Source organism: Bison bison, unplaced genomic scaffold (genome assembly GCF_000754665.1).
Source record: "Bison bison bison isolate TAMUID 2011002044 unplaced genomic scaffold, Bison_UMD1.0 scf7180017864108, whole genome shotgun sequence".
In the NCBI taxonomy this organism is placed as follows: domain Eukaryota; kingdom Metazoa; phylum Chordata; class Mammalia; order Artiodactyla; family Bovidae; genus Bison; species Bison bison.
This window is the reverse complement of record NW_011494680.1, coordinates 7,631,628-7,656,264: the sequence shown is the minus strand read 5'-3', so window position 1 is coordinate 7,656,264 and position 24,637 is coordinate 7,631,628. Positions and strand designations below refer to the sequence as shown.

General features: G+C 46.4%; 1 protein-coding gene across 3 annotated transcripts in view; it reads left to right on the top strand.

The window, feature by feature from the left end:
• The window catches only part of ST18 (suppression of tumorigenicity 18, zinc finger), a 267,179-nt gene that overhangs the window by 33,783 nt on the left and 208,759 nt on the right, over positions 1–24,637 (top strand). For all 3 annotated transcript variants that reach the window (XM_010838949.1, XM_010838948.1, XM_010838947.1), the window contains exon 2: positions 1,397–1,522. The gene's annotated coding sequence lies outside the window, so the exon portion shown is untranslated. The remainder of the gene's footprint in view (positions 1–1,396; positions 1,523–24,637) is intronic.

Below are 24,637 nucleotides of genomic sequence, written 5' to 3'. Positions count from 1 at the left end.
GGGTCCCGGGTACCACCCCCGCCATGCGCTTTCCTCAGCCCCACCTGGCCCGTGGTCCCTCCTGCCTCCTCCTGTCAGGCCCTTTCCTCTCTCTAGGGGGCCCCACTGGACAGATAACTCCTGTTGGCCCAGGGACACACACACACACCTGGGCCTGGGACCTCTCCTCCATGTCCTACCCCCCAGGCGGGGGTGCCCCTGTCCCCCAGCACCCCTGTCCCCCATCTCCACTCTGCGCAAGCCCCAGGGTAGTCTGTGGCTCCTCTGGGGGTTCTGGCCCACCCAATGCACAGCGGGCTCAGGCTTCTGAGCCGCTTCGCCGCTCCCACCTGGTCCCAACCACAGGGGACAGGCCCAAGCTCCTCACCTGGACCCGAGTCAGAAGGCAGCCCCACCCCAGTCCTGCAGAGCCCGCCTGGGCGACCGTCTCTGGCCTCCTGGTCCTGCCCTCACCAATCCTTTCTGTATTCTTGGTCCGGGAAGGGTCCTGAACCTAGAAGGAGCCCCTGGACCCTTCTGCTTGCGTCTGCCTCGGCCTGGGGATGCAGGGGGTTGTGGTGAGGTCTGAGCGGTGGCCTCAGGTCTAGGCTCCCTGGAATCCTAAGGGCCTGAGGTTCAAATTCTGGGTGAGTTCACTTCAAACCTAACAAAAGAGGGCATGATGACTGAGATCAGAAAACAAAAGAAACGAACTCCACGGGGTTTAAACAACTTTCCCCGAGGCCGCACTCCGCATCCAGGCATCCAGGTCAGGCCTCATCCCCAGGCCTGGGGGCCAGGAGCCGCCCTTGCGGTGTCAGGGTGAACCTGCGGGGCGAGGGCCGCCTCCTGACAAACCGGGGGCAGGCGAGCCAGAGACCCTGGGCTGGGAGGGCCCTCCGCCCCGCGCGCGCGCACAACAGGTCCTTGTAGGAGCGCGCCGTGCCACGCGGCGCCGGGGATGGGTCTGCACTCGGACATGAGCCCGCTTGTTCCCCGCTCGCCGTGAAAAGAGTTTTGAAATGAGTTCTGAATAGACAGCATTTTCTTTGTGCGAGTGGTAAATAACCCAGAGCGGAGTTACCGAGTTGCAGCTTCTGCATTCTGAAACTCCATGGAACTTTTTTGTGGGGAGAAAGGCAGGATGTTTTTTACAGAATGTGACCTCCCCGGAACACTGGAGGTGAGGAGAAAACGCTAGTGAGATAACGGTCACTGCTTTACATCTGGGAAAATACAGCTTTTAACAAAGCTACAAGAGGAGAGAAGATTCCTACCTCCCACCCCAAACCCATGCCTCATGGAGTTTCCCCAGGTGCTTTTCCCCTGGGTTTGACATTTCTTTAGATCTGATTTAAGAATCCGTGATTTTATGGTGATCATTTTCCTGTGCACATTTTTTTTTTCTCTCCCATAGAAAGCGATAGCATCTCTGAATGGGGCCGTGTGGAGAAACCCTAAGAGAAACAGCATAAGAGCATTTTGGAATATATCCCGCAAAAGATAACTTTCTACACATCTGGCAGAGATTCTCCAGGTAAAGGTAAGAAAAGAAAACACGGTGAAAAGTAGAGTCAAATTATATCATGACCTCACACTGGGTGAGCTTTGGGGAAACACAGAGCCCTGATGCAGGATGGATAGGGGTGGGTGGGGAGCCAGGAGAGTCCAGTTCCCACCCCTCCCCCCACAGGCATGGACTCAGCCTGTGGCCCTAGTCTGCGGTGACCAGGTCGGGGTCACCAGGGGCTGTTTCAGAGTCTCAGAGCACATGGGCGGAACACCAGAGGGTTTGTGGGGTCCGGCAGGAAGGTCTCCTAAAACATCCATGTGTTTAATGCTGCAAATGTTACTTGTACAGTATGGAATTCTTTTTAGGTTTGTATTTGCACTGGGACTGACTCATTTTCTATTTAGAATTCTTAAAGAATCACTTTTACGGCACTCAGATGAGAAGTGCATCTGGTGCTTACATATAATAAGCATCAAACATGAAGACGTGTTGCGTGCTGGAGCCATTTGTTTGTCACTGTAGGGGACCTGCACCATCTCCACTCTGTGTGTTTCTTTTCTGGAGTACATTTTGCGCTAAGGCATCAAGCTTTAGGGCTCTTTCCTTGAGCAGTAAGAACATTTTAAAAATCCCTAGCTAGTTTCAGTTGTTAGAAATGAACACCATTTAAGACTCTCCAGGAGGTACTGTGGATGAAGCTCAGAGGGACAAAGATTGCATTGGTCACGTCCTGGTATTTGGGCTTCTGGATGCATTTCTGAAGCAGAGTGTCAGTAACAGTTACTTGTGGGCAGGTTCCATATACATAACATGAGCACTGTAACGAAATCTTCTTTCCAGCAGACTGAAAAGGTCAAGCTGGCAGTTCTCAGGACTGAGTCAGTGCTGTGTCTCACAGTGGTGGGTAAAACAAGGCAATGATAAGGCAGGTAGAAGTTGTTATGTTGCAAGTGTTCTCATGGGGTCAAGCTTCTGGTTTTTGAACAGTTGGTGGGATGCATTTGTTGTTTACAACTTGGAACCTTGATCTTTCTATTTCAGACAGATTGCTGTCAAGTTAATTGGAATGCCCCCTTTAGGTCATCTGAGAATGAGTAACGCAAAAGCAGCGATTCTCCTGTGAGCTGTGGTGGTGCAGTTGAGATAAAATGACGACATTCCTCATAAAACCATCCTCGATAAGTTCAGAATAATACTTTTTTCTTTACCGATTTCATAACCATTTATTTTTAGATAAAGTAGTGTTCTTGGGTGCTGCGTGCTAAATCAATTCAGTTGTGTCCAACACTTTGCGACCCCATGGACTGTATCCCACCAGGCTTCTCCGTCCATGGGACATGGGATTCTCCAGGCAAGAGTACTAGGGTGGGTTGCCAGGCCCTCCTCCAGGAGATCTCCCCGACCCAGGGATTGAATCCGTATCTCTTACGTCTCCTGCATTGGCAGGCGGGTTCTTTACCACTAGCGCCACCAAACTAGTGTCCTTGGTTTGTCATTAGTTCCTTGTGATTGAATACATTCTCTGGGAAAAGCTTTATCTTCAACATGCAATAAAAACTAATCATAGGTCCTCAACTTAAGAAAAGTTTTACCTTAATTATTTCTTTAAACATTTAACATTAAAATGCAGCTTTGTTAGGGAACTCTACTCAGATCTTTGTGTTGGCCTAAATGGAAAGGAAATCCGAAAGAGTGGAGATGTGTATACGTAGAGCTGATTCACTTTGCTGTGCAGCAGAAACTAACATAGCATTGTAAAGCAACTGTAATCAAATAAAAATTAATTAAAAGTAAAACAAAACACAGCTTTGTACATCACCTTCAGAAATAGGGCCCTTAAGTAAGGTAATTATAAATTCAGGTGGCCCTGTGGGCGGGTCGAAGTCACTGTGGTACCAGATTGTGTCCTGAGGCCATTTACAGGACATCACCAGCAGGGGGCAGCGCAGAGCAATGAACGCAAAGCATTCTGACCAGATGTCTAAAAATCTAAAGTGAAAATGTGTGTATGAACATAGTACTTTTTGGACAATGTCCTCCCCCGAACTTATATACCTCTAAAATAAATTGTTAAAAGGCCCAAACATGTTAATCCCTGAATAGTTCTCTCACTGTGAAAGTGTTGAGGGGTGAAGAGAAAACTTGATCTCCTTGTCAGAGGTGTTTGCACGGATTTTTACTTTTGATTGATTTTGTTACAAAAAGCTCGGTGAGTGCAAATACCAGTAATATGTGCACATTTTCATTATGAAACTTTTCAAGGTGATTTTTCTGTTGGAAAATATTGTAATAAAATCATAATTCAGACTCACGGAATAACCCTTATGAAACAGCATTTGATGCAAAATGCAGCTTTGGGTAGGTTTTCATTAAGTCCACATTTCTTTGAAGAAAATGATAACACATTGCTTTGCTTTTAAATTTTTTCTCCTCAAAATGACTACAGCAAACATTTTATGTTCTTAAGAAAAGCCACATGTAATACTCAATATTTGACATACATTTTACACTGGAAATCTGGATAGAATCAGACAGACTAAACTGAAACAAAACCCTAACGGATTTAGAAAAGGGACAGTTTATTAAAACATGTTCTATTTCATCACAGGGTTATTGTGAAAACTCGAGTTTAATGTTATTGTTATTCAGTCGCTCAGTCATGTCTGACCCTTTGCGACCCCATGGACTGCAGCATGCCAGGCTGCCCTGTCCTTCAGCACCTCCCGGAGTTTGTTCAAACTTATGTCCATTAAGTCACTGATGCCATCCAGCCATCTTTTCTGAGTTTACTGGTCCCAGCAAAAATATTGAGGGACCCTCAGTGTCTTTATACTGAATCTTCTCCTGTAATCTGGAAGTTAGCATTTAAGATGATCATTCTTCTTGGCTAATTAGGATTGCAAAACATTTCTCTTTCCCAAAGTTCATGAGCCCGTAGGAAACTGGAGCTGCTCTTGCTTGCAAGCCGAGTGTCCCTCTTTTGCCGTTAGCTTTCTTGGATTTACCTTTGAAGTGACTTTGGCTCCCGTTGACTTCCGATATCTGACACATCGAGTATGGTTGTCTTCAAGGGTTTCCCAGACAACCAGGACAGTTCATCTGGTTCCAGTCAAAGTGCCCTTAAACTCCAGTCACTTCACTTCCCTGCATGAGTCATGTGTGTAGCAGAAGGAGAGACAGCAAAGGCTTCATGTGAGAGGCTGATGTGGGTGAAAAGATGGATGGGTTTCACACTAAGACATCCACCTGGAGGTTCAGACTTCCGGTTCAGACTTCTGATGGTGGCCAGCGGGCTCACTGAGTCAAGCTCGCATTTAACCTGGGGGGAGGGATCCAGGTCCTGGGATCTGCCTAACTCCTGGGATCTGCCTAACTCCTGGGATCCACTGAATTCCTGCTCAGGGCTCCTCGGCAGACTCTAGCTATAAACTCTTACTTCACGTCACCCCCAAGAACTCCTCAGTGTACACATTGTTGCCACCACCTCTGGCCTGCATGGTGCCTGGGGGTCCCCAATGGCTGTCACATCTGCCCCAGTCTCAGGTCATGTCCACTGTGACCCGCCATGAAGCCACAAGTAAAGTCTTGTTCTGCCAGGCTTGTTTCCACCCCCAAGTCGTTCCTGAAGAGCAGAGGGGGAGGAGAGATCAGAGGACTGAGCCTTGGTCTGCGAAGGTTCCTGGACTCCACATTGATGCCTTCTGTGTTTTGTGTAAAGTGAAACACTTCACCTTATCTAGGTAGGAGTACAGTTAGGCAATTCTTTTTTTCTTCTTTTTCTTGGTTCTTGTCCTCACGGTGATGGACTAGTGGCTGGACTGATTGACAAATAGGGCAATAGAATATACAGCCTGCACATCCCACCGGTGGGAATCTCAGATGGCAGCAGGTTGCTGCCTGAGCATGGGGCTTCTGCGGAAGTCTCCCTGTTGACTCCACCCTGCACTCAGAGTCCAGAGAGCTGAGCAGTGACTCTTTTGTCATCCAGACCGCCCCTCTCCCACCCTCTCCCCTACCTCTCATCATTCCCCTCTCCCTGCATTTGTTATATTTCATTCTGTCTGATACACTCACTGGGACATGAACATCTCATTGCAATGTGTATAAGTAAGCAAATTTTTAAAAAGCCACTTTCATGAGTCTATAACAAATTTAAATAAGGATTATATATATAATAGGGCTTCCCAGGTGGCACAGTGGTAAAAAATCTGCCTGCCCATGCAAGAAATGCAAGAAACATAGGTTCAATCCCTGAGTCAGGAAGAACCCCTGGAGAAGGAAAGGGCAACCTGCTCCAGTATTCTTGCCTGGAGAATTTCATGGACAGAGGAGCCTGGCGGGCTGCAATCCATGGGGCCACAAAGAGTCATACACAACTGGGCATATTCATGCACACACACATATATAATAAGCATTCATGGAAGTATATATTTTTATATACAGTTCCTTTAACTAGCAGCCTTTCCATCAGCTACAGCTACCACTGTGATGATCACTTTAAATAATCCTTGGCTTGTTAAAATTAATGGAGATGAATGTAATTTTATAATAGGAAATGTTGTTTTTGGGGTGTGAAACAATAGTAATCAATTTGAATAAATATTTGCTATTTGTTTTCATAAAAGTTTAAATCCTCCAAAGAGAACTCTGACCAAAATAGGAATAGAGCAGGATCAAGGAAACAGGTGGTATGAGTCATATCACTGGCTTTTAATTAAAGGATGCTGTGACTGTTGGCGTGGACCACACATAGGCAGTTTCAGAATTTCTTAAGCTGAAATCCAGCTGGAGAGTTCTTAATCATGGTGGACTTATCTTCATCATTTATAGTCTCTCTGTGCATTGATGGACATTGGTGATAGGGTTTTGATACCTAAATCACAGTTTAAAAAAATTCAAAGAGGCATATGAATCCTCAGGCTGAGGCATTTCCTGAGCTAGCAGGTTTTCGTGCAAAGCCAATGTGTGTAATAGAGACTCAGTCTCTCGCTGTACAGTTTTGTCATCCTGTTTCAATAACTAAATGAATATTCTGAATTAATAAGCTTAATGTTTGTATAAGCTAAAGACTAGTCTAAGCTCTGCATTCATTGATGGGAGCCTTAAGCAAATGTTTCTTTTCATCAGCTTGTTCAAGAGGCATAAATGTAATTATGGCTCTGAGGTCATAACATAACAATTGGTCAACACGGTAACTAACTCTGGAACAGGTAGCAAAGTTATGGGTTGTAAGTTGCTTTGAATATGTGGAAGACCCTGAAGGACTGTTTTTTTCTTTTTCAAATGTGTATATATTTATACTTTTATTGTACAGAATAGAGACTGAGCATTAAAGTATATCTGTAGAACTGAGTTTTGTTTTTATCTGTTTACTGTTTTGAATTTATTTTATTGAAATATAGTTGATTTACGATGTGTTAATATCTGTGTGTGCTCTGTCTCAGTGCTCTGTGCTCTGTGCTCAGTCATGTCTGACTTTTTGCGACCCCATGTACTGTCGCCCTCCAGGGTCCTCTGTCTGTGGGATTTTCCAGGCAAGAATACTGGAGTGGGTTGCCATTTCCTTCTCCAGGGGATCTTACTGACCCAGGGATCGAACCTGTGTCTCCTGCATTGGCAAACGATTCTTTATCACTAGCGCCACCTGGGTACTTGTGTTAATTTCTACTGTTCAGCGAACATGGTTCTATTATATGTGTATATTCTTTTCCACACGGTTTATCACAGGATATTGAATAGAGTTCCTTGTGCTATGCAGTAGGACCTTGTTGTTGAATTTGCTTTTTTAGTTAATACTTTGGTTAAACATGAAACAGAAGTTGATATTCTTATCTTCACAGAAAATACAGAAAAGTGGTAGGAATATCCAAGATTGAGTTAAAGCTCTTAAAATGCCAAGGGGGCACAATGGGAAGGGTGGACTTCGTTTGCTTCTCCTCCCACCCCTCTGCTCCGTATTGTCTGCTAAGTTAGTTAGTTCAGGAAAACAGAATGATGAGTTTTGGGGGACACACCTCGTTTTGTCCCCCTTTCTTTCCTCCTCTACATCCCTCATGTCGCCTGCTCTGTATCTGTTCAGAGGCAGGATGTTAGGAAGCCAGAGAAAGAGTGAGAGGAGTGTCCGCTCCACAGGCTGCAAGCTCCTCACTCGCCTGTTACTGCCGCTCATTCTTTTAACACGGATCCCAGCCCTGTCTCATGTCACGCACGGGTCTCATTTCCGTGTATGATTTCGTTTCATTCTCTCAAGAGCCCTTCAAGGTTGTTATTATCATCTCCATGGCACAGGTGACGGAACCTAGACTTGTAGGGAAGTAAGGAACGTTTTCAAGACCATAGAACTGGTGAGAGCTGGAGTTAGGATGAAAATCCTGTTGCACTGTCTCCAAGACACCGACTTGTCTCTAAGGAGAGCTTGCTTTGGTGCTGATGTTTCAAAGCTTTTCAAAAATTTTATTTATTTAAAAAATTTTTGCCTGCGCTGGGTCTTCCTTGCTGCTTGGACTCTTGTCTAGTTGTGGCAAGCAGAGGTTACTCTTTGTTGCAGTGCCCGGCTTCTTACTGTGGTGGCTTCTCTTGCTGGGGAGCACAGGCGCTAGGGCACACGGGCTCCTGTAGGCCCTGGAGTGTGAGTTCAGTAGCTGCAGCGCTCGGGCTTACCTGCTCTGCAGCGTGTGGAATCTTCTCAGACCAGGGACTGAACCCATGTCCCCTGCCTTGGCAGGTGGATTCTTAACCACTGAACTACCAGGAAAGCCCAAAACTTTTTATTTTGAAACAAGTTCAAACTTATAAGTATCGAGACGAAATCATTATCAAGAAGTTCTGAATACAGTTCACCAAGATTTTCCAATTGTGTACATTTTACCAAATTTGCTTTCTCTCTCTCTTTCTGTATTTATATGCACATCTTCTTATGGGCACAAATTAATTTTTCCTGAAACTGTTGTGGTAGGGTCTAGACATGACCCCTTTTCCCACTGACAATCATAGCATGTGTTCCAAAATATGTGGATCTTACCTGACCTTCCCATGATGCCAGACCAAAATTAAACAGTTAGCAGGGATCCAAGCTACGAACTTTATTCAGAACTTGCCAGTTATCCCAATAATGTCCATATGGCAAAAAAATAAAAACAAAAATTGTGCAGGATCCAACCCAGGGTTTTGAATTGAACTGTTGTGTGTCTCTAGTGTCTTTTATTCAGGAACACGCCCTCAGTCTTTACATTTCATGGTTCTCACATTTTTAAAGAGTGGAGGGCTTCCCTGGTAGCTGAGATGGTGAAGAATCTGCCTGCAATGTGGGAGACTGGGGTTCGATCCCTGGGTTGGGAAGCTCTCCTGAAGGACGGCATGGCAACCCACTCCAGTATGCTTGCCTGGAGAATCCCATGGACAGACCATGGGGTCGCAAAGAGTCGGACACGACTGAGTGATCTGTGAAGAGCGGAGGCCAGTTAATTGTGTAAAATGCCCCTCAGTTTGGGCTTGTCTGATGGGTCCTCGTGATTTGATTCAAGGTGTCCATCTTTGGCAGGACAACCACGCAAGAGATGCTGTGTTCTCCACACTTTGTGTCAGGAGCAATGAATACTAATTTGCCGCATTAATGGTCTGTTTAAGTGGGTGAGGAGTTCTTCACAGCAAGGCTACTATTTTTCCCCTTTTAAGTGTTAGTATCTTCTGGGAAGGTGTTTTGAGACTATGCAAAGATCCTCTTTTCCCATCTGATTTTTATCTCACTGGTTTGAACATTTATTGATGATTCTTGCTTGTATCCATTATTGCTACGATGGTTGCCGAGAGGTAGCACTTATCTTTTTTGAACTGCTTTATTCAGAAATTCACAATTAGTCTAGAGAGATACAGTATTGCTAGTATTTACTCTGGTTTGTTGTGTGGTTTTATTATTGATCGGGGCCATTCACAGTGCTTTACAATTCTTATCTCCTTTGAGCTTCAGGTCCCTCTGGATAGATACCATTACGTTCACATTTTATAGATGAGAAAATTGAGTAGCCAAAAACCAGTTGGCAACATTTTCTGGAAGAAAATATTAAAAATTGATCTTTAAAAATATCATTGGGAAAATTCACAGTAAGATAATAGAGTGAAGTATAAAAATTACCAAAAATAAGTAGAGAAACTAGAAAGAATCACATATAACCCCATGCCATGTTTTTAAAACACTGAGTGTAGAAGCCAGAGGAAGAGACTGGACCACCTGACCCTCACATTTGAGCAAGGTGTATGGTGATGGAGCCTGTGGTATCTTGTTACCTTCACAAACATCGCAGGAAAGACGTGGACAACCCTGAGAACTGAACTGCAGTTGTTTTTCTTGGCTGAACAGGAAGACAGAAAGGGAAGACAGAAAGATTAGAGACGTCTCACGTTAACTTTTATTGCAGCCACTGATGGAGATTGAGCAGAATGGGAGAAGAGAGAGGAAAGGAGACGTGATTCTCTGGGTCACACGAACCCTGGGGTGGGCAGGTGGTCCCCATGGGGAGCCCTTCTCTCTCACTGCAGACTCAGCCCCTCACCTCTGCGTGTTCCCCTCTTGTTTTCTCACCAATGAGGATGGTCCTGGGAGGACGCAGAGGTGGGTGGAGTGGATGTGTGGAGTGAATCCCGTATCTTGTGGCTTCACTGAGCTGGGGACCGATCCAGGTGCCTCTTGGGAGGTTGATGAATCACTGATGCAGGATTTTAAATATGGCATCCTGGCCCAGCAGCTACTTCACCCTCGATCACCACCCACTTCATACCTCCATCACCACCCCCATCATCTCCATCACCACCCACTTCATCCCCTCCATTACCAGCCTCACCACCCACTGCACCACCCCCACTCACTTCACCACCTCCATCACCATCCGCTTCACCACCATCACTACCCACTTCATCTCCTCCATCACCACCCCCACCACCCACTTCATCACCACCCTCAAAGACATCAACAGCTATTGACTGAAAATGCTTCTTGCTGGATACTGTGCTAAATTCTTCACTGTTCTTCAGTCCTAACATAAACCCTCTGAGGAAGATATTCTGAATTTAATTATGCCCTTAACACCATGCTCAGAGCTTGCCCCTTATAAGGTCCTCAGTAATTAGGTGGTGTGCACATTTTAATTTTGCAGATGAGCAATGGAGGCTCAGAGAGGCTTAGTCTCTGAGTTCAAAGAGGCAGGTTTTGATGGATCCAGAATTCAAAACAACTTGTGGTCTGCAGCCTCTCTGCCCCTGCCTGAACATCCCAATCCCATACCTTGGCTTCTCCTCTGTTTTGCCGGTCAGAATCCCACCCAGCCCTTTCCGTCTTCAGGCCAGAGTTTGCTCTCCTTCTTCCCTAGGGCTTTTCAAGTCTCGCCATTCGGGATGGACTCCGCTGCCTCTGGGGTTTCATGGCCATGTTCTTGCACATTTCAGACCACTAGAAGGTCTGTCCTTGGTTCTCCAGTGACTGTGTTTGTGTCCCTCACCTGCATGCCAATCGAATGGCTGAATTTCCCAGCTTCTCTAAACCCTCACCTCTTGTTCAGCACCGCGATTTGCATTCTAGGTGTTGAAGAAACCGTTGTGAGGTGAGGAGAATGAGCAGAGGCTCTGAGCGGGGTTTTGGCGGCAGGAATGCGGGGGACAGAGCAGCTGCGGCGGTGGCCAGCTGGCAGGGAGGGCACCCAAGACAAACTCTGCCTGGTTCACAGCGGGCGGAAGGCCGGGTCTGGGTACACACACGTCTTTGTAAATAAAACTCTCTCGTTCGTGGTGAACCAGAGAGTGGAAGGAACAACAGGTGCTAAAGATGAATGGAGTGTTGTCAGTACATTTAATGATAGGAAACCGGTCCGCTGCTGCCTCTTCCTGTTCTAGCAAGTGGCCTCGGCCTGCCCGTCACTTTCACTTTTAGTACTGTCTGCTGCTGTGGCCTGTGGACCTGGTGTTTCTGACAGATGGGCTGGGCCGGCCTGGTAGCGGTCGCCGTCCTTCAGCGGTGCTCGGTGCTCTGCTGGCTGCGGCCGTCTCTCCGCTCAGCTGCTGGGCTCAGACTCCAGGGCTCCGAGGTTGGGCTCACTTATGGCCATCATTCCCCGTCCTTGCCGGGTCATGACCCCTCGAGCCCCAGTGCTGGATGACAGACAAAATGATGCGGGTGGGGACCCCCCTCGCAACATGTCAGGACTGTCATTTCTACCACTTTTCCAGTCTTTTTCTTTATGGTTGTTATTTTCAGAGATTTCCTGGTTCTTTTTGCTTTCCTTCTAATGAAAGTTTAAATGCACCTGGTAGACGGATGTCTGGAGGGGGAACATCTTTGTTTTCTTGAAAGATTGAGTGATGTGTGCGTGAATGGTGGACTCTGGACTTTCCCAGGGAGATTTGTCTGCTGGCTTCTTTGTTTTTCCTTGTAACAGGTTGATAAGACGGACTTGAGCCCAGCAGAAAGCAAATGTTTGCCTGGTGGACAAGGTGATAGTTCTGAAGGGTCAGGTTTCACCTCGAGGCTGTGCCAGCCTGAGAAACAGACTGGAAGCCAGATTCTAAACCACACCCTCCCCCATCCTGACGTCTGTGCAAAGCATCATGCTTGCAGGAGGAGATGGGCCCATTTTTACAGTATCGATTAATTTCTTCCCTAGAATGGCACACTTGGCATTCAGTCCTTGTCTCTAGACCCCAGAAGAGAATGTTCTATGTTCTAAGAGAACGCTCTCTGACAAGAGTAGACAGTGTAAGATGGGTGCTTAGTTGCTCAGTCATGCCTGACTCTTTGTGATCCCATGGACTTTAACCTGCCAGGCTCCTCTGTCCATGGGATTCTCCAGGTGAGAATACTGGAGTGGGTTGCTATTTTCTTCTCCAGAGAATCTTCCTGACCCAGGGATCGAAGCTGAGTTTCCTACATTGCAGGCAGATTCTTTACCATCTGAGCTACCAGGGAAGCCCCAGAAGAGAACGTTCTATGTGGATGAGAGAGGACAGTGTGAGATATGTCTGTCTATATGTCACCATGCCACAGGCAGGCGGGTGCAGAGCCAGCTGGACTGCTCTTCTGGGGGTCTCCGCCCCGTGTGTGGGCATGTACAGGAGGGCAGAAGGTTGGGCTCCCTGGGGTCCCACTCTGCCACTTCCAGGTGCACAGCACGAAGTGACACCCCCTTTCTGCACCTACCGAGGAAGTGGTTCGTGTGTGTAAAGCTCACGGCGAGGCTTGAGGCTTGAGCCTCTAGGGAAGACGGCTCTGGGTTTGCGGGGGTGTGAGGCTGACTTCTACATCCTGGATTCCTCCTCTCCTAGAATCGTTACCTTCCATAGTTTTCAGGACCTCATCCAGCCCACCTCCGACTGCGTCGCCACCTGCCCAGGAAGTCTCCTGCACACCGGCTGTGATGGGCTCTCCTGGACCCCCAGTCCCATCCCCTTCCTTCCAGTCACTGTCCACAGGCCCTCTCTGAGCGGGAGAATAGCACCCAGGTGGCACAGTGGCAGAGAACCTGCCTGCCAGTGCAGGAGATGCGGGAGATGCAGGTTGATCCCTGGGTCGGGACGATCCCCTGGAAGAGGAAATGGCAACCCACTCTGGTTCTGAGTGGGAGAACTTTGTTGGATGGATGTTTCTGTTACCTGTGGGATATTCTGTGCTAAAGAAGATGTTTGATATTTGTGCATCTTTATTTACATTTTGGATTCTTCCTCCACAATCAAGTCCTAGACGAGAAATTACTGTGTCAGAGGGTGTGATGGACCAAGAGGCTTGTGAGCATCAGAGGAGGTGCTGACCCCTGAGGGCCCTTTCCTAGGACACAGCCTAAAGAGTGACAGATTTTCCTTGTTTAAGTGAGAAATCTCTATTGCAGCACCCTGGATAGGGCCCCTCAGCCCCCATTAGAATGCATTCAACCTACTGGGTTTCCTTCACTGAAATAAGTACAAATAGTGATGACATGTTTGCTTCATTGTAGTGCCTTTGAGGAGGTGTGCTTTTAACACACGAACTGGAAAACATCCCATTTCCTCCACCTGTTTACTGGTGAGTGAGATGAGAGGCAGGGAGGATGGGAGAAGCGTGGCAGATGGTGGGTCGCATAGGGGGTGTGGGAGGTCCCGGGACTCAGTCTTGGATCTTCTCTTTGAAACTTCTTGGGTGACTGTGCTGGACACACACACAGAGCAGCAGTGGTCAGCTGTGCCTGTCGCTGATATGATGTGGTGTCCTGTGTAAAGAGAACCATCTCATCCTCACCAGCTTCTACGTACATTTTTCTTCTGTCTTTCCAACATCTGGCCAACCAACATCTTAGATGTCAATTATTCTACAGTTAACCTCTCCTTTTTTAACTGAAGTGTAGTTGACTTGCAATATTAGATTAGTCTCAGGTGTCCAACATAGTGATTCAATATCTTTATAGTATACTCCATTTGAAATTATCATGAAATATTGGCTATGTTCCCTGTGCTGTAACTTATTTATTTATATGCACAGTAGTTTGGATCTATAAATTCCCTAACCACATTTTCCCGTCCCCCTTTCCTCTCCCCACTGGTAACCACTAGCTTGTTCTCAGAGTCTGTTCTGTTTCGTTATATTCATTTGCTTGTTTTGCTTTTTAGATTCCATATGTAAGTGACAATATACAGTATTTGTCTTTCTCTGTCTGACTTATTTCACTTGGCATAATACCCTCCAGGTCCATCATGTTGCTGCAAATGGCAAAATTTCATTCTCTGTTATGACTGAGTAGTATTCCATTGTGTATATAGGTACCACATTTTCTTTATCCATCCCTCTGTTGATGGACATTGAGGTTGCTTCTGTGTTTTGACTGTTGTAAAGAGAAATGCTACGAACTTCGGGGTGCATGTATCTTTTTGAATTAGTGTTGTTATTTCTTTTGGATATATACCCAAGAGTGGAATTGTTTGATCATATGGTAGTTTTACTTTTAGTTTTTTGAGGGAACTCCATACTGTTTTCCGTAGTGACTTCACCAGTTTACATTCCCACCAACAGTGCACAAGGGTTCCCTTTTCTCCACATCCTCACCGACTTCTGTTATTTGTGGTCTGTTTGATGACAGTCATTCTGACAGGTGTGAGGTGCTATCTCATTGTGGTTTTGCTTTGTTTCTCCCCGATGATTAGTCGTGCTGAGTACCTTTCCATGTGCCTATTGGCCATCTGTATATCTTCTTTGGAAAAATGTCTATTCAGGTCATCTACCCATTTTTAAATTTTTATTTGATACTGAGTTGCATGAGCTATTTATATATTTTTCTATTTTATTTTATATATCCAGTCATATATAATTTGCACATATTTTCTGCCCTTCAGTACAGTTAACCTGAGTTAACTCTGAGTTTCCCTTTTCTATCACTAAACAGGTGAACAGTTAGTGGGGAGATTTAATGCAGTGACTCACCCAGTGTAAGGTATCAGTGCAGTAACCTGATGTTCCTCTTGACATGAATTAGCTAACTGCATGTGCAGTCTCTTTCACATTCTTCAGTGGTTCCAGGTTTATTTGCTGGTACTCTGCTCTGCTCACAGTGCTAAGATGTGCAGAGAGGCTGGTGGCATGATTTGCATTTGTGAAGGCTCTAGTGATGGTGGTACACACACACACACAAACACACACACATACCCGTAAAATCAAAGTGCATGGCAGAAACTGATAGGTTTTGCAAAAGGGCCACGAGGGTGCAAAAGTTAGAAAAAAGCCATTGCTTTTACACATGGGGAAGAGCAGCTCTGAGATGCCTCCACCAAAGGAGGTAAGTCAGTCATTTAAGTTAGTCACTGAAGATGCGTGGGCTTCAGACAGACTGTGGGAAGGACAGAGGAGGGGGCCTGCAGATGCAGAGATGACTGGATTAATGTGCGTAGGTGGAGAGAGGACAATGCTGGCCTGGTCAGGGAGTGTCAGGAAACAGGTGTGTGTGTGAGTATGTGAATACATGTGGTTGTGTGTTTGTGTCTGAATATGTGTGTTTGAGTGCATTAGACTGTGTGAGTGTGTGAGACAGTGTGTGTATGTCTGAATATGTGTGGTTGTATGTTTGAGTGTGTGAGACTGTGTGTGTGTTTGAGTATGTGAGGCAGTGTGTGTGTGTCTGAATACGTGTGGTTGTATGTTTGTGTGAGACTGCATGTGTGTGTTGGGAGGATGGGTGATTCAAGGAAGAAGGAAAGGGGATGAAGTTGGGGGAATTATAGAGCCAATCATGGAGCCCCTTGACGGTCTTGCTCCCAAGAGTTATGTATGAGTTTTCTGTTAAGATTCTAGAAACCAGTCAAACCATCCAGGAGGCACTTCACATACCAGGACATCAGTTTCCAGGAAATAGAAACGAGAAGGGATGATGGTCATGTGCGGTTTTGACTCTCTCACTTGTTTCTGATATTTCAACCCTGGTTTTTAGCCCTGGCAGATCCTGCAGGCAGGTGTGTTAAGCATATTCTGAGGAGGATGGAAAGGCCTATTTCTGTTGTAAACAGTGGTTTAAAGGTTAGAAACCCTCAAGCTGAGGTCTGCCATCTCCATTTTTCAGATCTTTTCATTTGTTTGCATGTTTTTCAGAAACCAGTCTTCACTTTTTAAAGTGTTTCTTTCTCGTCTTCTTCCTGGAGAAGGAGCAAGGGAAACAGCTGGAAATAATAGCATGTATCCTTTTACTCCGAATGACTCAGGGATGTGCCCATTGCACACTGCACCTGCCGGTTTATCTTCCTGACGGGGGCAGGTCGCTGTGAAAGCTGAGCCCTGAAATGCCAGTCCCCCTTTGAGCCCGCTCTTCCCTTTGAGCTCCAGAATGTAACAGTCAGGTGCTTGCTAGTGGTTTCCTGGTGGAAAAGGGCACACGGGTTTCCAGTGGGTGGGTTCACAGGGAGGCAGGTTCCTGCCGGGGTCCAGAGCCTCTGGATCCAGGGAATTCGAAGCAGGGACAGCGTTGGCGAGGATCAGGAAACAATTGCTTGATTAAACGTTAATTAAGGATATAAAGAGTGGTTAAATAAGGATAGCTCAGTGAGGAAATTCAGTGGAGAAAAGAGGCTGAATAACTTGGTTTACGTGGAAAGCTAATAAAATTCCAAAATAAAGAATTTATGTTACCTATGTAGGTCGCAGGCGTCCTCCCGTTCTCCCGAAGGAGAGGAGCCACTAAGGCCTCCCCGGTCAGATCTTAGAAGCCCAGGCATAGTTAGTAGGCTTGACGAGCCTCCACACTCCAATTCAGCTAGAAGGTGAGAGAAAGAATGACAGGGAGACCAAGTTTCGGTGAACAAGGCCCACACTTTATTTTCCAAAGTAGTCTTTATACCTTAAGTTATGCATAGAGGATAATGGGGGAAGGGATAGAGTCATGTAGTAAGCCAGGCTTTCTTCCTGCAAACTTATCATATGCAAAAGTTTAGGTGATTTGCATCATCTTCTGGCCCGGAGGCCTGTTAACATTTTAAGACCCTTTCTTCAGAAAACTTATTTTTCTCTAAAGGTGATTAGTCAGGCGCCACCCTCCAAAAGCATTAGATAAAGTTGCATTCCTATAGGGCAAAGGTGTGGTGGGCTATAACAAGAAAAAGAATTAACTCAAGGGTCCAAGGTTACAAACATTAAAGCTACTACTTACACCAATTATATTAATCAATACACTTACCTGCCAGGGACACAGCAGGTAAGGGATATGGAAACTTAGCAGCAAACATTGGCCCAACAAGTGAAAAACCCTTCACCAATACAATTTCTAATCAATCTTTTAACTGCTCAAAAGAATCTGTATTCAGACAGTTTAGAACATCTCATGCCTGTCACGGTTGTGAACAAAAACACTCTTATCACGCCCAGGAACTTTATTAACTGGAGCTGTAATTTAACTCTTTTTCAGAGAGAGGTGGTGGGGGACAGCCCCCGTAAAGTCAGACGTGTAGGTGAGATCACAAAGCAGTAAAGTAGGCAGACTCTAGTTTTGGGGGTAGATGCTCGAGAACTTCCAGGGGGACTCCTGAGGCTCCATCCGGCCTTTGCGTATGCCCAGCCTCCTTCCTCATGACCTTTGCCACGGGCGGAGTTCCTCACACTGGCTCCCGGCAGGTGCTGAGTGTTATTGACAATGAGAGGACCAGTTGCTCTGGGCTCCTCTTCCTGGGAGGTTGGTGTCTCAGCCACATCTGTGGGTCCCCTGGGAGTGTGTCCCCTGCACCCAGCTAGCTCTGTGCTGGGCCTGGGGTCCTCTCCTTTCCTGCTCTTTATCTCTACCAAAATAATAATGGTAATAGCAACAGCAGGGGTGTAAGTAAATTTCCTGCCCTGGTCGCCAGCAGTGACCAGGCTCACCAGCTTGTTTTCGCCTCCTGTGACAAGCCTCCCCTTCTGCTTTTTTCCCTTTTCATCTCCGTTCTTCCTCTTCTCAGTGTCTTTTGGATAAGACTTCTCGTGTCTCGGTGATTCCAAGCAAACAAGCTGTTCTGCCACACAAAAAATAGAAATAAAAAGTAACCTGCCTTGAAAACACTACAAAGTCGATTACTTGCCTTCAAGATTAAGCTAAAATGTTTCCTGGAGCTTCACGCTTGTTTGAACATCCCACCACGTCACTTGATAACAGAGTGTTTCTGCCTTCTTTCTCTTTGCCAGTAAGCCGTATCTGTACTAAATCAGGGCCGCCTTTCAGTGTGGGTGGAGGAGGAGACTGGCCTCTGCCATGCAGACACACCCCAGCACTATTTATTTACGAGATGCTTTGTACCAGATGCAGACTGCCATCCATGTTATCCAGCTTTGTGGCCGACATCACACGGTCCTGGTAATCTGATAGAATGCTTTAAATGGATGGGCAATGGTGTCAGCTTTGAGTGCCAGAAGATTCTGGGCTTTGAAAAGAAGAAACAGCAAACAAACCCTACATCAGAATCTACTATTTCATCATGACGCCCTAGGAAACACCTGAAGCTTTATCAGATGCCTAGGGAAAATTCATAACTTTTTTTTTTGTACTTAAAAAAGTACAAAGCTCATTGCCCTTAAAATTTACTTAGTATGTTCATATTATTATATTATTTTAAATTCATCCTTTTTTTTTTCCTGAAGAAGGCATGACTAATAAGCTCTTTGGACATGACCGATATGCATTGTTTGTAATGTGCTTCAGATATGCTATTTGTGGCTTGGAAGGCACTTAGAGAAGGATGTAAGGAAATACTTACAGGTTGGCCTCAGATGGGAGAATGCGAGTCCTGACGAGCAGGAACACATACTAATAACAGCAAGTGCTCAGTATTAATTGATCACATTCCAGGATCTGGGACAATCTGCCCAGCAGAGTATGGTAATTATTAACAGAACGAGTTCTCATGTTGTAGTTATGACAAGAATCCAAGAATCTTTGCTTTGCCGGGGGCTGGTGGGGGGAGGCACAGACAGTATAGCCAGTTTCGAATATGTGTTGTGTGTACCTGAAACAGGTGGCATGAGATGCTGTTCTGATAGAAAGCAACCCATTTGTACAGTTTTTAGTATTTGGGAGCATTTGATAGGTCCTGAGAGATGGGTGGTAAAAATTAAGATCCCTCCTTTCCAGGGGTTGCCGCCTAGTTTGGGAGGCTGAACTGCCCAGAACAAAACAGAGAGAAGCACATGAGGCAGATGAATCAGCTCTGTGTTCCAGCGCCCACTGTCCACACTGGTGCGACAAGGCCTGGAGTCACCTGAGAAGAGGTGGATGGTTCCTGTAATGGGAAAGGAGCTGCGTGCAGGTTCCAGAACCATGTGGTGCGTGCTTCTTCCTCATCCACAGTAGACTCGGCAGCCTCTCTCCTCTTCTACCCTAATGGACATCCCCAACTTGCTGGGTGAAGACAGTTAGACTTCAGACAGCAGAAAAATTTGGGAGCAGACAACATGGCCAATTATTAAAGATTAGAGACATGCAGATGAAAACTGCAATGACGTATCCCCTTACATGGGTAAGATGGCCATCCTCAAAAAGCCTACAAATAACACATGCTGGAGAGAGTGTGAGAGAAAGGAATCCTCCTGCACTGTTGGTGGGAATGTAAATTAGTATAGCTGCTATGGAGAGCAATTGGAGAGAGAATGGCAAACCACTCCAGTATTCTTGCCTGGAGAATCCCATGGACAGAGGAGCCTGGCAGGGCTGCAGCCCATGCGGTTGCAAAGAGTTGGACATGGCTGAGCATCTAACATGGAGAACAGTATGGAGGTCCCTTAAAAAGCTAAAAGTAGAGCTACCATTTGACCTAGCAGTCCCACCCCTGGGCATATATCTGGATGAAACTCTAGTTCAGAAGGATACATGTACGTCCATATTCATTGCATTACTATTTATAATAGCCCAGGCATGGGAGCAACCTAGGTGTCCATCGACAGATAAATGGATAAAGAAGATATGGTATATATATATTCTTCAGTCATAAGAAAGAATGAAATAATTCTATTTACAGCAACACGGACAGATCTAGAGATTATCATACTGAGTGAAGTAAGTCAGAAAAAGACAAATATCATATGGTATCACTTACATAGGAATTCAAAGTACGACACAAAAGAACTTATTTATAAAACAGACTCATAGACATAGATAACAAACTTATGGTTACCAAAGGGGAGAGGGAGTGGGGGTGATAAATTAGGAGTTTGCCTATCATATGCCTTCTAAATATATATATATTAAATAATTAATTAATTGATTTTTATATGTGTGATAATAATTAAACATTTATTGAGCTCATTGGAAAAGATTCTGATGCTGGGAGGGATTGGGGGCAGGAGGAAGAGGGGATGACAGAGGATGAGATGGCTGGATGGCATCACTGACTCGATGGACGTGAGTCTGAGTGAACTCCGAAGAGTTGGTGATGGACAGGGAGGCCTTGTGTGCTGCGATTCATGGGGTCGCAAAGAGTCAGACACAACTGAGCAACTGAACTGACTGAAGCACTTATTATGAACTACATGCAATACTAAACTATTTTTTTAGTTTATTTTTTAAAATATTTATTTATTTGGCTGCATCGGGTCTTAGTTGGAGCATGTGGGATCTAGTTCCCTGACCAGAGATTGAACCGGGCCCCCTGCATTGGGAGTGCACAGTCTTAGCTACTGGACCATCAGAGGACTCCCCCAAATATATACATTTTTCAGGCCTCCTGGGTGTGTTCCATGGATCCTTCAATGGGAAATACTTGTTGAGTATTAATGTCTTCAAATAAGCCATGGCCAGCTTTTAGTATCCATTCTTATGACAAAGCTCATGGCCTCCCACTGTGCTTATTACACCCAAGTTGTTTGAAAGAAACAGGATACTTGAAATAGGATTTATGTTTAATCCATACCCGAAGGTCTAGTTCTCCTTTTTACGTGTCAGCCCTCTTGGTTAAACAGGAAAACGACACAATACTTGGAGAATATTATAAATATGCTATTCTCAGCATACGTGTCTTGCTTTTAGGTTTAGCACAGACAGTCTTTGTAGGAACTCATGCTGCTGGCGGCAGCAAACAGCCCTTTCTAAGGCTGACTTTCTCTAACGAGTCCTCATGAAACTTTATCCCCTCTCTCTCGTCTAGCTACCTCGCCCACTACAGGAGGCTGTGGGTGGAGCTGGTTTGGGGGAGGGAGGGCACCAGCATCTTGATCCGGTCACGTGGATGTAGCCGTGAGTTGGGTGTTCCTGGGGAGGATATCACATGGGTACTTGAGATGAGCCTGGAGTATAGGCGAGAGGTCTTTGGGGTGAGGTCCATCTGGAGGTTATTGGTGTAGAGAAGGGGCATTCTTCTGGGGGCTTCCACAGTAAGGACTGACAGAGTAGAAGGATCCAGTAAGGGGGCTGAGAAGGGACACCCAGTGACCAGGAAGGAGGACAAGAGAGTGTGTTGACCACATTGCTAAGTGGGGGTGTTGCTCAAGTGGAGGGTGGAGCAGCGGTGCGGGGCACTTTGAAGGGGGTGACAGCAGCTGGCACTCAGATAGTGTTAGTCAGGAGAGCCGCTCATGGTGCCTTTGACTCTGGGCGCGGGAGCAGCTGAGGGCAGGTGAGAGACACGGTCCCTGGAGGAGGGGACTCGGGGCAGGACATGGTGCCTTTGACTCTGGGCGCGGGAGCAGCTGAGGGCAGGTGAGAGACACGGTCCCTGGAGGAGGGGACTCGGGGCAGGACATGGTGCCTTTGACTCTGGGCGCGGGAGCAGCTGAGGGCAGGTGAGAGACACGGTCCCTGGAGGAGGGGACTCGGGGCAGGACATGGTGCCTTTGACTCTGGGCGCGGGAGCAGCTGAGGGCAGGTGAGAGACACGGTCCCTGGAGGAGGGGACTCGGGGCAGGACATGGTGCCTTTGACTCTGGGCGCGGGAGCAGCTGAGGGCAGGTGAGAGACACGGTCCCTGGAGGAGGGGACTCGGGGCAGGACGAGGTGGGAAGCGGCGTTCATGCTTGTGTTAAAGTTGACAAAAATCTGGGCAGATGGTGACGCTCAGAGTGACAGTGAGCCAGGAGCTCAGTCTCCAGGAAATGAAGGAAAGTGATTCAGTACTGATTGGTAACAGCAAAACTGAAGGTGATACCATTTGATTCATGAGATTGAGAAGGGTGGGCCTTGACAGGTGGGAGGGCTTGTGATGAGAAAGCGGTCAGTTGTGCAGTTCCTCCCCTTCTTCCCTTAGAAAGAACCAGTCATGGGTGGGTAGGGTGGTGGTGGGGTGCTGGTGCAGGTGGACGGAGAACTCTGCCCCCTCTGCCTGTCCCCCCAAGGTCCTCTGCAGGGACCCCCCAAACATGGCACTCTCCAGGAGGGGGTTTGAAAAACCAGCTTTACCACACTTTCCCTGGGGCTCCTTTTAATTCTTTTAATGGTTTATTTTGAAAAAAATTCAAGTAAATACTGTACCATAAACACAAGTTTATCCCCCAGCTGGAGAACGTTCAGTGTCACAGCCTCCAGTGCGCATCTCAAGAAAATGACGTTTTCTTGCATAATTACTGCCCTGTTATCACACCTCAAATCCACAGTGATCCCTTGACAGCATCACTGTCTTGCTTGTGATGTCTTGTCAGCCGTACCCCACATACCTGATTGGACATAGCTCTGAGAGCATGCATGTCTCACATGGAGGCCTCAGTGGCTTCAGTGATCGTCCGACAGTCACCTGAATTCCAGGAACAATTGCCTGGGTTGGTTGGCATAAACTAGTGTATTTTTAGCTGACACTTACTGGCCACTTCCTGTGTGCCGAGAGTCATTCTCAGAACGTTTATAAGGATCATCTCGTTAAACGCTTTCAGTCGTATTATAGGGTTGATGCTGTTTTTGTCCTCATTTCACCCAGGGAGCTGAGAGTTCAGAGCTCACAGGCAGAGTGGAAATGATGTAGCCAGTAGGGGGACAAATGGCCCCAGAGAGTGGATGGCTGTGGTTTGAGACCCCTCTGAACAGCAGGTCAGAGTAGAACCCACCACATGGGATTGTTTCAAGGACTCTGTGAGTTAATACGTGTATAAAGTAATGGGCACATACGTGTTGGCTCCAGTTGTATTATGATTGTTGAATTAGGATTTTAATCTGCTTCTGACTCCAGAGCCCAATCATGACCCTACTATAAAAATATACTGTATTTGGTAACTTAAGACATAGAAATAGATGCCTGTTTTTCAAAGTGACTGGATCAGTTTGCTTAGCTTATCGCATAGGAAACAATTCAGCAGGTGATTTATATGGACAGTAAATAGGCGTGTGGTCACCGGGCCGCTCAGTCCCCCTGGGGAAGGGCAGTGAGTGAGGAGGTGCTGGTGAGGCCATTGAGCTGTGGACTCGGCCGCCTGGAGACTTGGACTGCAGACCCATCTGCTTGCTGCCAGGGTCATGATCCTTTAGGGACAGTGAGTTCCAACTGCATCGTCTGCAAACCTCAGTGGTATCCTGTCATAGAAAACTCCAGAAGAGCTGAAATATGCATGTAACAGTGGCTCTCCTAGGGCCACAAGAGGCCACACCACTAGAGGCTGGACCAGGGCATGAGTCATGAGGTGGTTGTGCTGTGGTTTCCCCTCCAAGAGCTCATGTAAGAAAGCATGTGCATGCACACTCATATACACATATGCACACACACACACAAACATGCACACATACACACATGCATGCCCAAGCATGCACACATGTGCACACACATGCACACTCATGCACACGCAAGCACACACACACATGCACACACACGTGCCTGGTAAATGCCCCTATCAAAGGTCTGTGCTCTCTATCCTCTGGCCACGTCTCTGAGCTTAGTCTGCAGTGGCCCCTCCTCCTACCATCCTCGGCTATTGTCGGTGCTGGGAACTCCCCAGCCCTGAAGGCAGCAGTGCTCGCTGTCCCTCCCAAGCCCCCTTCAAAGCCAAGTCGTGCTCCTCTCATGGTCAGGGGTTTGCCTTCGGATGTGGTTCACACTGAGTGTCGGTCAATAGTTGACCTAGAGTTGGGTGCCCAGGTGCGTCTGTCTGTGATGAGAAGAGACTCCCATGGGGTGAGTGGGATTGGAAGCCTGTATTGGCCTGACCAGGTCAGCATTCTTCTACCCTAGGAGGTCACAGAGAGACTCTCCAGAACATTTCCAGTCAGTTGTCTACATAAACCAAGGAGGATCTTACATAAGCTTCATGAGAATGAATTTAACCCCCAAGCAGGAGATTATTTTTATTATTATTGTCTCACCTTCATTAGCCACATGCTTAATGAATTAATATCATGTTGTGTGATTGGAATCAATACATTTATATCTTCTATCTTTGGCCACATTCCTTTCCTTCATTCCCTTTTTATGGCATTTTAAATGTTGAGCTGGGGATGAACAGAATTCCATATTGTTTGCCATATGTATTCGTTATAGGTTTGGCATCTGTAATGGAGATTTACAAAAAACAGTGATTTAAACAAGATAGAAGTGGATTTCTCTCTCATTTAACTGTCGGCGTACGTAGGCATGTCTGTTGTCTCATCTGTGTCCCTGGGACCTTCTTACTCCCTGATATAAGGGTTTTCCCTCATCAACATGGTCCCAGAGGGTTAACCAGGGTTAACAGATGCCATTAAGAGTTGAGAAGAGATGCAAGTGGGAAGGAGAGAGTGTGACCCT